This window comes from Heterocephalus glaber, unplaced genomic scaffold, assembly GCF_053883595.1.
Source record: "Heterocephalus glaber isolate CG9 unplaced genomic scaffold, H.glaber_assembly_v1.0 deba00001600, whole genome shotgun sequence".
In the NCBI taxonomy this organism is placed as follows: domain Eukaryota; kingdom Metazoa; phylum Chordata; class Mammalia; order Rodentia; family Bathyergidae; genus Heterocephalus; species Heterocephalus glaber.
This window is the reverse complement of record NW_028258372.1, coordinates 42,534,165-42,550,708: the sequence shown is the minus strand read 5'-3', so window position 1 is coordinate 42,550,708 and position 16,544 is coordinate 42,534,165. Positions and strand designations below refer to the sequence as shown.

Sequence of the window (16,544 nt, the reverse complement as noted above, 5' to 3'; positions counted from 1 at the left end):
GTCATTACATAGCAGCCACCGAGAAAGAGGATATGGAGGTCTAATCTTCTGCCTGAGGCTGACCATCACCATGGTAACAACCAGCATTTATTTTCCAGATAGGTCTTATTTCCCGGGAAACTGACTCTTCAGCCTCCTGCTCACTTCCTACCGGGAATTCATTTTTTGAGTCCCAGGGAAATTGCCTCTACCCCTAGAGCCCCTCCCGTTCTCCTGGGAGCATGAATTCACCAAGAGCAAACTTCCCCACTCCGTAGGAGCTCAACCTTCAAGTCCTCTTTCCCCAGCTCTGTGAGAGGGGAAGCACTAAAGGTCACAGTGCAGAAGGTTGTCACGCTTGGTGCTTCCTCCGTGTGACAGTCCTGTGCTTGGAACAAGTCTCCTGACATCGCCGATGCCTTTCCTGGTTCTCAGAGATTTTAATTTCACTTTATCGGTAATGTTTGCAGTGCATAATGCTTACATTCATCACAGGGAATTGGTATCAGGGTTGTTCTGAGACTTACATGAAATACATGTTTATGGAAGTGTTTTCAGCGTGCATGTGTTAGTAACTGTGCTTCTTCCCTGGCCCAGGGACAGGGACCCAGAGCAGCTCTGGAAGAAGTCATTGGCATGACAACTGGCACCTGCACAGCGGAAGGAGGAAGGCTTTGGTTTTGCTGCCCAGCAGCATTGAGAACCCAGCTCTTCTCCAGGAACTGGGCATCCCAGACAGGGTCCACCAATTATGGATGCCTCTCCTCACTTCCACTTCAACTCACCTTTGTTGGGCCCCTGTTACAAGCTAAGCATTGTCACATCCAGTATCTCATTTAATCCTCATAAGAAACACACACACACACACACACACACACACACACATTCAGGCTCAGAATTTCCCTAACTTGCTCAGTTTTTATAAGTTAGTAATGAGTAGATTCATGGACTTGTACTTGGGTTGGCTGTCACCACGGCCAGTGATGTAGAAATGCACAAAGAACTTAGCAGACGTCTCAAACAGCCCTGAGGTCTAGACAAAGGTAGAATTACCTGTCTTAAACATGAGAAAAGTGAGTTTTCAAGAGTCGATGGGACTGTGAGAATAAACTAGAGGCAAGAGTCCAGGCCCCTGGTTTGGTGCACTCTTCCTTCACTCACTCATTCACTCACTCATTCACAAACAGTTCTCTGATGTATAGCTGTCTACCCAGTAGTGGAAAAGCACAGAGGAATCAGACAGATCCAGATCATGGCAGAGCTCACAGCCCAGAGAAAGAGAAAATGACGTGGCTATAATAAAGACAGTAAGGGTAAAGAGCCATAGAGGGTGGAGTTCTAAGAGAAGATGGGGGAAAACTGGTTCCAGACAGAGGAAACAGATTGAGTGAAGAGAGTGTGGAAGAGCACAGAACGTTTGCAGAACTGTCTGTAGTGTACCTCGTCAAAGAAGGAGGCCAGAGAAGCAGGCAGTGGGGGACGGTAGAGGACTTGTGTGCTATGTTCTTCTGCAGGCAGTGGAGAACCGATGGTGGCTTTAAAGTAGGAAAGTGATAGGATCAAGTTGCGTTTTGCAAAGGCACTGGCCAAGGCTGAGAAGAACAGAAATCAGGTCAGAGATTTTACCAGCTAAGGATGCATTTGGCTGCAAGGAACAAAATGCCCTGTAGTCTAAATACAAGGAAGTTTATTTTTCTTCCACAAGGAGAAATCTGAGGGCAGGGGGCCACTGACATTGGTCTGGGACAGAGGCTCTGGGATTCTGTCTGCTTTTCCCTCAGTGACTACAAGATGGCAGCTCCACCCTTGCTGTCGATCTTCAAGAATGAAGAATGAAAATTAAGGGTGGAATAAATAAAGGGTTGTATCTGCCCCCCTTTTTATCAGGAAGCAAAATCTTTCCCAGAAACTTTCTGACACCTTCTCTTAGGTCTCATTGCCAGAGAGAACTATGTCACAAACTCCCCCCAGCTTTAAGGGAGGCTTGCCCTTGGTAGAGAGCCAGCCTGGGAGAAGGGGGTGGGTCTGAGGACTCTGTTAGTGGATCCACGGGGCCCCCAACAGTCTCGTGCAGACCAGGTGGGTGCAACAATTCCAAACATATTCACAAAGCTAGCTAGCAGCCTGGAGGCTGATGGGATATAAAGAGGAAGGACAAAGAGGAGTTCCACATGACATCTACCTTGTGGGCCTGGACAGGTGGGCGGGACTCAGTTTGGGACATGACTGAGTTTGAGGTTGCCATGAGACTCCCAGGGTAGAGAGACTGTGAGGCTACAGCTCCAGAGAGAGAGAGAGAGAGAGAGAGAGAGAGAGAGAGAGAGAGAGAGAGATGGTGACTAGAGTCACTGAGTGTAGGGAGCAGTGGATGAGGTTGTCCAAGGAGGATGAGTAGGAGAAGACCCAGGGTCCTGGGTGGGTCTCTGGAGACGGTGACATCTAAGGAGGCAAAGAAAGAGAAATCCATGGAGAAATCTGCACCTCCAATTTCTTCATGGCCCCTGCTGTGCCCAATATATCCCACAGAAAAACATTAAAAGAAACAGACCAAACAAAAACATTAAAAACCATTCTAACCCCACCATCTTGAGAGCAAGGTTGCCCAGTGGAGCGTTCTGCAGTGACAGTAATGTGCCGCATCTGTTCCGCCCAGGCAAGGGTCCACCCACCACAGGCCGCTTCAAGCACTTAACACTGGTAGTGTACTAGAGGAATCTGCACTTTTCACTTTGTTTCATTTTGCTTCCCTGCATAGCACTCACCACTATCGAATCTCCCTTTGATTCGTTTGCTTGTTTTATTTACTTTCTCTTTACCTTAACCAAAAGTAAAGTGTGTGCGAGCAAGGACTTTTTCCAACTTGCAGAATTCTTGGCATATGGCAAGTACTCAATAAATAGGTGTTTAATGAATATAGAAAAGGAGTTCTTGGGGCTGGGGATTTAGCTCAGTGGGTCTGCCACCTGCCTCGCAAGCACAAGGTCCCAAGTTCGTTCCCTGGTACCAAAAAAAAAAATTATAGAAAAGGAGTTCTCTGAAACACAGAAAAGAGAGAGAGATCCCTGAGTAGGGCGTTGCCCCTTTCCCCACCTTCTCATTCTCTTTCCTTTGCTGACCTAGAATCTCCTCCACTTGCAACACATCCTCGGGAGAGGTGTGGCTACAATCAGTGTTTAGCAAACATTTGAAGAACAGGGTGTGTGGTACTCTGGCTGTGAGTGGAAAGAGGGGAACTTCCAGGCCATGGCTGGAGACATAGATTTTGCCCTCAGAAAGCATTCTGGTGTGGGGTAAAAATCCCTCATCCGGAGACAGGAAGAGCCTCAGCCTGTCCCCTCCCTTCTCCTGAGGCCACCACATGAAACCTAGACTCTGGGCAGCCGCCACCTCTGCACGGGTCCTAGCGGGGGGGGGGGGACAATGGGCTGGGGCTTAGCTCAGGAGACAAGGGGCCCTTCTTGGGAACCCTGGCCCTGGCAGACTCTTCCTCTCTGTAAGCTTGGACTCCTTCAGGGCAGCAAGGCCAGGACTCGGTGGTGAGGAGGTGGCCCCGTCCTGTCAGAAGGTGGCTGCAGACTGGGGGTGCCATTTGGATCCTGACCTCTTATCAGGCTTCTGCGAATGCCCTCTGATAAACCCTCTCAACACCCAGCCATTCTGTACTTGGCTCTGAAAGAGGTGGGGCTGAGACTCGGTGAACACGTGGCCCCCGGGGGTCCACACCAGGGACAGCGTCTCTCAAGTGGCCCCCCACAGCCCTGGAGGTGGCTAAGAGTCACCCAGTTGTGGAGACACACACCTGTAATCTTAGCTACTTGGGAGGCTGAGGCAAAAATATCACAAAGTTGAGACCAGCTTGGGAACTTAGTGAGACCCTGACTCAGAATGAAAAGGGGGATGTAGTTCAGTGGTGGAGCAGTCCTGGATTCAATCCCCACCAGAAAACAACAAATAAAAAAGAGCAACCCTCCTGGGGCTGTGGATTCCCTCCCTCTGACAGGTCAGGATGGTCTTCTCTTCCTCTCTCCTGTTTCTCAAGCCCCATGACATATTTCCAGAGATAGACAGAACCCATCCCTCGGGCTGGGCCATCTCATCACGAGGCAGGTGGTCCCACAGCAGTACTGCACCCTGGAGGTCGGCACAGTCCACTGTGGGAGAAAATCCACCCAAGTGCCATCAGCACGAGCCTTTACCCTCTTTTAACTTGACGAAGGAAGGAGAGATGCTATGCAGGACTTCAGCTTCACTCTGGAAGAAGAGTTGGATTAGCAGGTGTTGTTTGGGTGATTTGGATTTTAGCAAGAGGGAAGGAGAAGAATTTAGGGCTACAGTCACATGTGGGACAGCTGCTGAGAATAAGGACAGGTACAGGTCTTGTGGGGAATCCTCAGTCCTTCTGGCACGTAGGAACACATGGATGTGCCCCCTTCCCGCCCCTTGGGTGTCAACACCAGTGCTGCCATTGTCCCGCTGCCAGGGTGGCCCTTGGGGCTGACAGAAAGAGACTGGGCCCTGAGAACAGAAGAGGGATGTGAAAGCTAACAAGAAGGGTAGATTTTTGTCATTCTTCCCCTGGCTGAGGAAGGGAGGGTGCAGGACACTGAGTGCCCAAAGGGTGGAGGGGACAATGAGGGGCCTCAGGAGCCTGGGACACAGGTGAGTGCTCCCCTGGTACCCCATGCTTCTGCAGCACTTGAGGGTGACTGTATCCTGGTCCTGATCCTGGAGGGCTGCATTCAAGGAGGGGACAGGGCAAGTTGCTCACAGGAGGACAGAGTCTGCCAGGGAGTAGGCAGGCCTGGCTGGGTGCCTCATGTGAGTCACAGGACGTGCCCAGCCCAGAGGGAAGACGAGAGCCCATGTTGACTGGGAGAGGGTTGGCCCGCTGAGTGTAGTTGGGCCAAGGCTGAGATTATTTCCATAGGATTTTATAGAAAATTATAAGAAAGGCAAAAACCCCAAACAAGAAAATGCAGGAGCCATGAAACAGAAGACTCTTCTGAGCTCAGATTCCTTATCCAAGTTCAGCCACAGAGCAACACTGTTACTGGGTTTTGGGGTGCTGGAGTCTCCCAGAGGTGGATTCTAGGTTACTTCTGTCCTGAACAAAGAATTGGTCAAGACAAGTGCTATAGGTAGAGAGGTTTTATATTTATTAAAGGTAGGAAAAGACATATGATCTGCAGAGCCAATTAAAAGTAGGAAAAGAAGTCCACTACAGGTGAGAGTGGAACATTGTGAAAGAGACAGCAGTGGCCAAGTGCTCAAAGGCAGCCATCTTTTGTATCTCCCACTCCTCAGCCTGATGTCAGGTCAAGGCTGTCCTGTGGAAAACCTGCTCAAATTATCCTGAAAAGAACTGAAATAGGACTTGATGATTGGTTCCAAGTGCAGAGCTTTGGGCCATGTTCTGCCCTTGTGTCCTGGAACCCTGATGGACAGGCCACACCCACTTCCCCAGCCAGTTTGCCATGCCCTAATCTCCTGCCTCATTTCCCCCTGAGAAATATAAATCCTCATAATTCTTCATGGGGTGCTGAGGAAGTGAAGGTCTCTGTCTTCGTATAGCTGCTTCCTGCTGAAAGGGGCTGTGGGCCCTACCTCCTGGGGATTATGTTTTCTCTAACTATCTTAGGATGTTGTGGCTCACTGCTGGGTTGAAGAAATAAAAACCTATCAGAAGACAATAAGAAAGGAGTTAGTCTCTATGTGTGAAGGACTGTTGAGCTGTTTCAAGGAAGAAGCTTGGTGAATTTGTCAGGAGAGTTACTTTACTATTAGGTTGGGGATGTAGAGCCCAAATATGAGAAGAAGCAGGTCGAATTCCTATGCTTCCTCTGGAGGAGAAAGTATGGCAAAGAGGGATGTTAGATGAATCACCAAGATCCTGAAATCATGGCCTTAGCAAGATCGCCCACATTGTGGATCTAATTAAAAACAAGAGTCTCAGTACAGGGGCCCACTTACACTGTGGTGAAAGCCCATTAATGACTTTATTTGTCTGCACCCAGAGTGGTGCTGGAGCTCTGCTTTTTAAAGAGGAGCCTCGGGCCGGGGATTTAGCTCAGTGGTTCTGCCGCCTGCCTTGAAAGTGCAAGGACCCAAGTTCAATCCCTGGTACCAAAAAAAAACAAAACAAACAAACCAAAAACTAAGGAGGAGCCTCAGGTCTTCCAAATGTTCACAGGAAAAGCTTCCTTCTTTTAGGTGGTCTCTTTCTTCAGATGGTTCAAGGGGAGCTGTCTTTATCCTAGAAAGATGAATCCAATTATCTGTCTCTGCCACCTTTTCTGCAGTAGATGTGGCAAGGATCACTGAAAGGGGGCCCTTCCATTTTGATTTTACTTGGTCTGCTGGAGTCCCTTCTTTACAAGTTTTAATGAGCATTTGGTCTCCAAAGCAGACACCATGTAGTCCCCTTGGGCCAGGAGCTGGCAGGACTTTGTTCCCATATAGTTGGATAGCCAGTTTTACTTGGCCTACATTAATAAGATATTGTAAGAGTCTCATAGTCTTTGGGTCTACTATAATATCAGAAGATAGAAAAGGCCTCCCATATCTCCACTGGACTCATAGTTAGCCCAGTTTTTGGCATGTTTTGAACCCTTATGAGGGCTATTGGCAATAATCAGAGCCAAGTCTCAGAAGTCTCTTGGCAAGGTTTTGCCAGACCTCACTTTAGGATCTGGTTTGCTCTCTTAACCTTTTTAGAAGACTGAGGTCTCCATGGAAAATGGAGATGGTACTTTATTCCCAAACCCTTTCCCACCCCAAGTTATTTGAGAAGTAAAAGAGGCCCATTGTCACTCTGAAGGGATTGGGGTGGTCCAAACAGGGAGAGATTCTTTGAGGAGCACATTGACTACCTCTGTAGCCTTCTCTGAAGCCTCAATCCAGTAAAGATGTCCTTAAGGCAATATCTGTTTAAATCCCCCACATGGTGGCTTATGGGTAAAGTCTAAGTGCCAGTCCTCCCCAGATTATATCCCTCTCTTCTGAATAGGTTCTAACAAAGGAGGTGATTGGGATTGCCAGGGTTATTGAAGGTGCGGGGTGGGCAAGCTCTGTAGACCTGTCATGTGGTTGCCACTAGTTGTGAAAATTTGACAATATCCAGTGTAGCACCTCTACCCATATGGAAAGAATCGTGAAAGGTTTTTATAGCCTCCCACTGTATCCCTTTGAGGAAGGAACAGTTTATTTTCAAAATACCCCCAGAGTCCCCTTTTAATTCTCCCTTGTCCTAAGGCCCATTTATCACACTGTGTGGTATAGACTGGTTTTAGTGGCTCTTCAGGAATTGGGAGTAAGGCTAGGGTCTTGAGGGGCTGTAAGGCTGCCCTTCACACCTCCCAATCAGCCTTTTGATTTCCCAAAGAGACTTTAGGCACATCTCTTTGGTGTTCTTTGCAATGAGTGACAGCAACTTGCTTGGAAAGATAGATTGCCTCTAGGAGTTGTAGAATTTCCTGCTTATGCTTTATAGATGATTGTTTATTAGTTAGCAAGCCCTTTTCTTTTCAAATAGCTGCATGGGCAAGTAGCACCGGAAAGGCATATTTGGAGTTTATATAGCTATTTAGCTTTTTGAGTTTTCCTAATATCAATGCCCACATGAGAGATATGAGCCCTACTTTTTTAAGCAGAGTTTCCTGAGGGAAGGAGTTTGAGCTCAGTGACCTATTGTGAACTGACAACTACATAACCTACCTTTTGATGGAAAAAGCTACTTCCATGAGTGAACCATATCTCCTCAGGGTCTTGGAGGGGCAGGTCACTGATGTCCTGTCTGCTTGCATAGTTCTGGGAAATCACTTGTTCACAAGAGGAGCTAACCTCTGATCCTTTAGGCATCAAAAAATGCAGGATTAAGAGTAGTGCAAGTCTTTACGGTAACCTCAGGGGTGTCTAGAAGCATGGCCTAGTGTAGTCCCAACAGGTAAAATCTGCCTTGGCCTTTGCCAGAGTTTGAGAAATGCCCTCAAATTTTCTAATAAATCCCTTCCTAGTAAGGGAGTAGGACATCATAGGACAATTAAAAACTCATGGTTAAACATTTGACCTTCAAAGTGACATATCAAAGCAGGAGTAAAGGTGCTCTGACTAGGGGTCCCCACCACCACCACCACCACCACCACAATTATGGCTATAGCTCTAGAGGACGGTTTTCCAGAGAAGGAAGTTGAAACAGAATGAATTGCCCCTGTATCTACTGGTAGTTGGGTTGGCTCACCCATGACATCCAGGGTCATCCAGGGTTCCTCACAGCAGATGGTGATGTCTGTGGACAGGGGTGTTATGGGTTGCACCAGGCCCTTTAGTCTTTATCAGAGAGGGAGATGAGGGTTCTTGCTGGCCTAGCCCCTCTCTGGGAGCAGGGATAGTTAGTCCTCTAGTGCCATGAGTCAGGCACATTGGCTGCCTCACACTGAGAGCAGGGTCTGGGAAGTGGCTTGGTATAGTGATGTGCTCAGTGTCCAGTCTTCTTGCATTTAAAATGAAAACCTTCCCTTAATTGTCCTGGGTTTTCCCTTAGAAGACTTGGGTGAGTTTGAAAGATTGCCCATTGTGACACCTAGAATTCTGGCTCTCCTCTTTTTGTCCTCATCTAGATCCTGATTGTTGAACACAGAAAAGGCCATGTCCAGCAATTGGGTCATAGGGGTCTGGGGACCCATCTAAAGTTTTTGTAATTTGTGTCAAATATCTGGAGCTGATTGACAAATGAAATGATTTCCCATCACTACCTGTCCCTCCTTGGAAGATGGATCTAGTTTTATGTATTTAATGAAATGTAGGGAACAGGGAAAGGGGAAGTTACTAGAATCTCTGCAGTTAAGTCCTAGTCTCCTGCGAGCCACAGCAGCACAAGGTGAACTACAGGAAAGGTAGGAAAATGAGACTGAGAAGAAGCTGAGCTTTGATCAGTGCTGCTCTGGGCACCAAAGATGAAAGCCCCCAGCTTACCGCACCTTTTATTCAGTACTCAGTACATCGGGAGAAACACATGTAACAAATGACTCAAAGAGAGTTCAGTACATCCGCGTAAACAAGATGTAACAATCCAAGAACAACTAGGAACTGAGTAGATGTTTGTTCCTCCCAGGATGTTTTCATCTCCCAGAATCACAGCATCACCAGATCATTGAGGTCTCAGTTGTGACCAGAGGCCAAAATGGAGTTATGTCTCAGAATTCCATAGCTGGGCTGTAGGCAGGAGAACTAGGCTAACCAAATGATTTAACCCTAAAATTATGTACCATTGCTCCCGACAATGAAAGGTTTCTACTAATCAGCTATGGAAAACAGCTGGATTTGCCTCTTTGCCCTGTATTACCTCCTTCACCTTAGTACAATTCACAGATGGCTAATGTGCTTTTTCATTCCCATGAAAAGAGCAGCTATATTGTCGGACATCCTTTTCAGCCCTTCAATAGTATTATAGTCCCAGCTGGTTCTGTTGGAGAAATAAGACCTCTCTGGGGTGGTTTCCTTCCCTTTTACAGTATATTGTTCATCTGCATAGCTTTAAGTATCTTCTAGGATTCTTTCTTTTTCATCTGGAGTATAGCAAGTGGCCTCGATGAATGGGATATTTGCCTTGATAGGTCAAAAGCTAGGGTCAGAGTTAAAAATCCATCTGCAAATGTTCAAGGATCTTTTGAAAGTCAGCCTGACCGTTGCCTTGCATTTTTGGATACCTGCAACTGAAAAAGGAACCTGGACTCAAGTGGTTCCCTCAGCTCCTGGTACCTCTCTCAGGGTGAGCTATGAGTTAGAGCAGTAAGAGGCACCACTTCGAGAAGATCTTGTAGAACTTAAAGCTATCTGAGGAGCGTGATGAGCGGCCTGAGGAACACTGAGTTCCTCTAAGGTGCTAAGCTCTAGTGAAGTTCCTGACTCACTTAAATAATGGGGGACTGATTTACCAGCTAGAAGACCATAAGGAGGAGGCCAAGGCACCTCTCAGTGTGGCTGTCTTCGTTAATCAAATGGGAGAGACCTGTATCCCCCTGGGAGACAGCTGGGGATCCAAGGACCGGACATCCAAGATATCCCTCTCATCCTCAGGGGCCATTCTAAATACCATAGTTGTGGGGTTTTACCAGAGAAAAAAAGCCATAAAAGCCTGAACATAAGGGATTTCACTCCATCTTCTATGCTTATGCAGAAACAATTTAACTGAAAAATGATATCATAATTTAAACTGCCATTCTGCACCCATCTCTTGCCATCCCCTAGCACATACTGGACCCAGATCACATTGCAATAATAGAAAAATCATTCCTTTTTAAAATTGGCAGGGTCAAAGTGTTCCCACCGATCAAGGATATGGTCTAGTGGTGAGGTCAGTGGGATCTATGGGGTACTGTTCATGGTGTTTGCCATGGCTTACCTTGGAGCCTAAGGGGAGGAAAACTGGAGTTCTTCAGATGGTGTTCAGTGCAGAAAGAGGAGACCCAGTGAGTTCACTAAGAAGCCCCTGTGAGATTCAAGTATTTACTAACCAGACATCTCTGCTCAAAGCTGTGGCAGGGGCACTGGTGCCTTACTAGAATAGTGGACCCTTCTTGGGGCTCTCTTAGCCCAGGACTCTCCATACTTCAACCCACTAACTCCTTAGGGAGAAAGGTGAAGCCCTCTAGTGGCTCCCTAGGAAACTCACATAAAATCAGGGTGAAGCCCCACCCCCACCCCAGGCCTCCTTAGACCCTGGCTCACTGATGTTTTAGAAAGGTGAAGCCTCTCAGGAGCTCCCTTAGAATCTCCTATGAGATCAGGGTGGAGTCACTTGGAGAGTGCCTTAGCCACTTGAGCCCAGGAGATAAGAGTGGAGCCCTCTCCCCGGGTCTCTTAGAAACAGTAAACTCTTAAGAGATCAGGGTGGAGCCCTCAGGGAGGGAGGCTCCCTTAAATCAGCATGCTGGCCCACCCAGGGGCTTCCTTAGTCATTTGAGAAATAATATTCCTTGCATTTACCCCAATAATAAAAACTTTGGTACTTTGTTTAGGGCAGTAGAAGCAAAAACCTCTTTTTCAACAAAACTTTTAAAACCTTTTAAAAGTTCTAAGTAGAGGAATGACTCTACTTTTGCATACTCACAGCCACTTGAGTTGACCTTTACTGGTTGTTTCTTTGTTCTGCTCAAGCTGTTAGGCATAAGTTTCTAAATTACCTAAATTTCTGTTAGAGAAAATAAACAGGGAAGGGATCTAATCCAATTCAGAAGAGAAGAGAGGAGGAGGTCCATATGTTCCCTAAAATCAAAGGCTTAGCTCTTATCTACAAGAGTGAGATTTCCTGGTGACATACGGCTAGTTTAAAAAAAAAAGGCAAACAAACAGCACAAACATGTGACCAACCCACATGACCACTAAAATGACCAACAAACATGGTGAAATCTATGTGGCTGACCCACAGGATAAACCAAAGGATGAACCACAATGGCCACCAAATATGGCAGACCCATGTGACTACCTCACATGATGAACCAAGATGGCCACCAAATATGGCAGAAAGGTGGACATCGATTAAACAAGGCCCTGAGAAAGTGACTGACTGAGGATACTCAGAGATAAAAGGCCATCTGGGGGAAGAGCACAGATGAGAATTTGAGCATAAAAAAGGGTAACCTGGAGTAGGCAGCTACTCAAGTAGGAGACCAAGTTACCAATAGCTACTTTTCCCAAAAGAGTGAGAAAGTTGAGCAAAGGACTGCAGAGAACAAAATCATGAAGACAAAAAGGTATACTAAAAAAAAAAAGGCATGCTAAATTCTAGGTCACACACATGGAATCTGAACAATCTATTCTTTGACTGGGTTAACAACAGGCTCTCTGGCAGCTCTTTATTGACTTGTACTGGCAGTGAGTGATTGGAAAATGGGAAAGAGAAGAAAGAAAAGGGTAGATAAACTTGAGGCAGACCTGTGGGCCTCTTACTGGCTGGTAAACACAGAGGCTGTGTGCTTCTCCTCCACTGTCCCACATGGTGGGGCACACTAGGAAACTGTTCCTCGCACCACGAGAAAGCTTCCCAAGTCCCAGCTGCCATTATTTTTTACCACTCTCTTGTTCCTGCCTCTCCCCAGCAACCAAAAAGGATTCGAGCCTTCCAATAGATGAAAGCCTGTCCTTGGATAGAAGGGATAAGAAAGTAGTTGGAGCTTTCCAAAGGAAAAGAGAGAAGGAAGGAAAAAACCTTCTCAGCCTTAGATTTTAGAGAAACAAAACAGTGCCCAAGGGCTTTATCTGCTCCTGGCTGGCTTCACCAAAATATGTTAACGGGTTTCAAGGTGCTGGAGTCTCCTTGTAGAGGTGGTTTCTAGGTTCCTTCTGTCCTGAACAAAGAGTCAGTCAAGACAAACACAAAAGGTAGTGAGGTAGGAAAATAAACATGCTCTGGAGAGCCAATTAAAAGTAGGAGAAGAAGTATACTCTACAGGAGAGTGGACCACTGTGAAAGAGACAGCGGTGACCAAGAGCTCAAAGGCAGCCATCTTTTGTATCTCTGATGTGAGGTCTAGGCCATCCTATCAAAACCCTGCTCAAGTTCTCTTGAGAAGACCTTAAAATAGGACTCTGAATGGTTCCAAGTACAGGACTTTGGGTGACGTTCTCCACAGGTGTCCTGGAACTCTGTGATGGACAGGCCATGCCCACTTCCCCAGCCAGTTTGCCACACCCTAATCTCCTACCTCAACTTGACTGGCAGGAGTCCTAGCTATTGCTCTAGCACTTTTCCATGGACAACTGGGGGAACAAGGCTCTATGCTCTGCTCCCCCACCCCCCACTCCTAGCAGTGTCTGGGCTCTACTAGTTCTGTAAGGGCATACTGGGTTATGTGCCCTTATGCATACTGACCGGATTCCTACCACAGAGAAATGAGGAGCGGCTTTACTCATATGGCACTTGTCCACACACCTGGCTGCCCTAGGGAGAACCCACCTTTTCCCCCATCTCCTTCCAGTCCCCACCCTCGAGGAGCAATGACTATCCCAAACAAATTAGCCATATACAATTGGGCTAAAATGATGGGTAAAAACCAAAGGTGTTTAGAATGTTTCCTTAGGGTAAATTTGATTTTTAGCAAAGTGAAAAATTCTCTGTGGACCCTGGGCAATGTCCTCCTTTTTTTTTTAACCTTCCCTGGGCCCTTTCTGTGGATGCTGCTGTCTCCATCTCTCCACCAGCCCTCAGAGTTCAATCTCTCCACCTCTTTCTCTGTTTCCCTGAATCCTGGGCCTGGCTCTCTATCTAGAACCTTTTTCTCCTCCAGAGGCACCTACAGCACTTCCATGTGTTCAGGGTTGAGCAGCTGTGCACCGGTGAAGGACAGCCAGCCAAAGGTGTGGAAGTCCCCATCAAGCATGTCTGTAAGGACACATCCCCAAAGATCGCTGGGATGGAACTGGCACAACCAGATGTTCTGTGGTCATGCTGGTTAGTAAGAATGGAACACACACTGGAGTTTCTATTTTTCTTTAGAGGCTTTGGCACAAATAAATGAAAATCCTAGCCCTAGTAAGGCATCTCCTGTGGAATGCACAGCCAATGTATAGTGTAGGCTTCCTCCTCCACAGCATGTAAAAAGCATCACGTTTTAAAGTTAACCAGCAGAGAAAACTAGTAAGCATTCTTTTTCATTTTCTAACAACTGAATTTGATGAGCTACACCCACAATTTAGAACATAAATATGCTACAGGTGATGAATTCTGTGTAGAAGGGAAATGGGCTAAGGGAAATGTGAAAGAAGGATTTTAATCCATTTCAGTATTTGGCTGTCCGCAATTCACTTTTTTTTTTTTTTTTTTTTTTTTTTGCCAAAACAGTGCAATGGATTTATCTGACTTCCTTTCGGATATTCAGCAAAGGAGAAAAATGAAAGGATTAGAGGATTGGACCAAAAATTTCTCAGCACAGTGACTTAAAGCAGGAAGCTTAACAAATAGAGGATGCATTAACTGAAAGTGACAAGCAGTGGCGGAGAGGGGTGACAAACACGGGTGCAGGGTATTGCTCTGTGAGGGTGCCTGTCCAGTCCTGGGTGAGGAAAGGCCCTGGCCCTCTGTCCCTGTACTGGCCTGCCCACCACTGCCCTGCTCTCTGACAGCAATCCCTCCCCCAGCCCAGCACTTTTCTGTAAACAGGTTGTCTACAGTCACAGTCCCACCGGGGCCTCAGAACCCAGAAGCTGCAATTTGGAATTTTATTTTACAGTTGATAAAACTGAGGCTCCAAGGGGTTATGTGCCTGATCTGAAGGCTCCCCAGTGCTGCTCCCAGAGTTAGAACCCAGTTCCCCTGAATCCCACCCGGGCCGTTCTCCTGTGAGGCTGCTTTGGATTCAGCGCTCCATGTGGCTCCACCCTGACTCTCCCAGGACCAACTCTTTGGTGCCACGGACCCCATCACTGCTCACTGCAGTGTGCCCGCCGGGAGGCCTTCAGAGCTGGGACCCAGAGAGAGGCTCAGTCACTGCTTAGCTTGGAAAAGTCTTTCTCTACCCGAAGCCACCACCCTATGGCCTTTCTGTTACTGCAGTCACCCCCTAGCTGAGCTCCCCATCAAATGGACCTTGTGATATGAGGAAAGCTTGCTGCACCTGGGGGCAAAACACCCAAGCCCGGGCTGCAGCTTGAACTTGCCAGTGTCCTGCCTCAGCCTCCCAGAGCGCTGAGTTTACAGGTGTGCCCTACCATCCCGGCTGTGTCTCCCTTTTCTTATCAACTGTTCTGCCTGTTTCTTCAGGGCAAACCAGGCCTCTTCCTCTGTGAGTTCCCACAGAGCCAGCAGGGCTGAGTAGGAATATGGGGTGAATCTTGGTTCTGGCTCCTAATAGCTATGCAATTTGTGGGAATACAGTCTTTCTTGGCTGTAAAAAGAGTTACTTAGCTTCTTCCTCAGAAAGTCTCTCTGTCAATATAGTTGCCTAGGAAGTGTTTATGGGCATCTACTATGTGCCAGTTCTGAACTTTCCAACTCACAGGAATTCATCTAATCCTTTCTTGCCAGGGTGATTGATAAACTTTAGTCCTGGAATGCCAAGCTCTAGCATGAAATTTGTGGAAACTAAATAAGTTAGTTAAAAGTTTAAACAAAGGTGTGCCATGGTGGACCACAGAGGTCCTTAAGAGTCTTTACCAAGTCTGAGTATTAGGTCCTCAATAAATACTAATTAAACTGAATCTACTTGGCTCACACACAATATTGCAGCTATTATAATAGGTAGAATCGCTTCTCGGCCTTTTGGCTAAGATCAGGCGTATAGTAAGTAGAATTACAATATGCTTAGGAGGCATCAGTCTGGCAAAGATGGGTAGATATTAAATAAATAGCAGCAGCATCGCCTCCAGAGCGCCTCTCCTCCAGGTGACACCTGTTCAACCCATCACTGTCGTATCCACCATCTTCCTTCCAGTGGGGTGGCCAGGTCTGGGGCGGGAAATGCAGCCTCCACCCCACTGAGGTGCAGGCTGAGCCGCAGACTGGTTTGAGCTTGTCTGGTCCGCACTGGCTTCAAAGTACAGCCCCACCCACCGCTCACAGCAGCCTCTGCATTCCTGTGTCCACGAGCACCCTCCCGATGACCACAGCCCAGCCTGATTGCTCCGCACTCCTACGGGGTGGGTGGCTTCTGGGGGCAGGGTGAGCAGCGAGCTTCTGGATTGCACTGTGGAAATGAGACCCAGTTTCCAGTTCCTCTAGGTCCACCCATGGAGACAGCTCCGACACCTCAGGATCAGGCAGATCCCCTGACACTCGCTGCTCCACATTCTTCTCTTCTGATCTCAAACATCGGGGTGGCCCTTTGCTGGGGTCGGGGGACTTGGGCTTTATCCTCTGCTCTGTCATCACTGTGGGCAAGCCATACAGCCTCTCTGGGCTTCCTTCCACCGAGAAATGGAGAAAGGCTCCCGCCTGTTGGGTACCTCACAGGGAAGAAAGACAACTGAGAAGAGCATTCGCAGCAGTATCGGTGACAACGATAGCAACTGTGTCCGTAGTGACTCAGGCCTGGTTGCCAAAGCACTGAAGATCCTTGAATTGGAGCACTCAGACAGAACTGAGGACACAGGGCCACATCCCCAAGCCAGTTTGCCTTCCTGCTCCTACTCCGATGTCATGGAGACCGGGACAGAGGTCCTCAGTTACACTGCATAGGTTAGAGATGCTGCCCTCCTCCAAGGGCCATGCCACCTCTCTCCGCTGAGACACCCTGGTCCCAAAGCTCCCTGTGACTAAAACACGAGGCACTTCCAAGGGAAACGGGTGGAGCTAATGGAGACAATTATCAGCTCAGAAATGCAGGGCAACTCCCCAAGCAGGATTAAAAGCAAGGTTTAAAATTAAGAAGATTCCTGGAAGGATTCAGGATGCAGAGACCAGCCAGAAGGGATGTTCTAAGGCCAACAAGAGGAAAACATATTAACTCTCTGTGCCTTCCAAGTCCCAGGCTCTCCTCCCCATCCATGTCTCCAATCTGCTGGGGTTTTCATTGAGGTGATTCATGTCTATAAGAAAGATCATATGTTTAAGCCAAAGAAATAAATCTATAAGA

At 47.5% G+C, this 16,544-nt stretch overlaps 1 long non-coding RNA gene across 1 annotated transcript; it reads right to left on the bottom strand.

The window, feature by feature from the left end:
- Nucleotides 1–6,005: 6,005 nt before the first annotated feature.
- LOC110345286 (uncharacterized) lies at nucleotides 6,006–8,534 on the bottom strand. The gene is made up of 3 exons (XR_002388510.2): nucleotides 8,216–8,534; nucleotides 7,693–7,826; nucleotides 6,006–6,232 (listed from the first exon to the last, which is right to left on the bottom strand). It is a non-coding gene; the product is annotated as an uncharacterized LOC110345286 (long non-coding RNA).
- Between the last annotated feature and the right edge of the window lie 8,010 nt (nucleotides 8,535–16,544).